The following is a 577-nucleotide window of genomic DNA, read 5'->3' as shown; positions in this document are numbered from 1 at the left end:
CCCCAGAATTAGAGATGTGAATTGACTAAGATGAAGTTTCTGCCAATCTAATAGAATGAGAGAACAAAATAGAATTAGAACGACCCATAGGTGGATAAAGCAACTTACAGTTCTGGCTCCCCGATTTCCAAGCTGAGATCACAGTACAGGCACACCTTAAGTCTACTGTGTGTTTGGTTCCAGACAACCAAGATACAGAAAGTACCTCAATAAAGCAATTCACAGAAACTTTTTGGTTTTCTAATGCATATAAAAGTTACGTTTATACTATACTATAGGCTATTAAGTGCATAATGGGATAATGTCTTAAAAAAAAAAAAAAAACAAACAAAAAACAGTTTAGAATCATTAATACAAATGTTCCTTCTGGGATACCACTGGCAACGGCCAGCCCACTGGCCACAGGTGAAGACTATCCAGTCCAACAAAGAGATTACAACAGCTGCAGGCCCTTGAACAAGAGCTCTTGGTCCTGACCTACTGTTTCAATGTATTGTGCTGCTTCTTTCTTGTTTGTCACTTTCCATTTAAAAATTTGATAAATCCCATATATTGTTTAATGACAGTGATGATGTCT

This window comes from Pteropus alecto, unplaced genomic scaffold (genome assembly GCF_000325575.1).
Source record: "Pteropus alecto unplaced genomic scaffold, ASM32557v1 scaffold8, whole genome shotgun sequence".
NCBI lineage: Eukaryota > Metazoa > Chordata > Mammalia > Chiroptera > Pteropodidae > Pteropus > Pteropus alecto.
Note: the sequence above shows the minus strand (reverse complement) of the source record.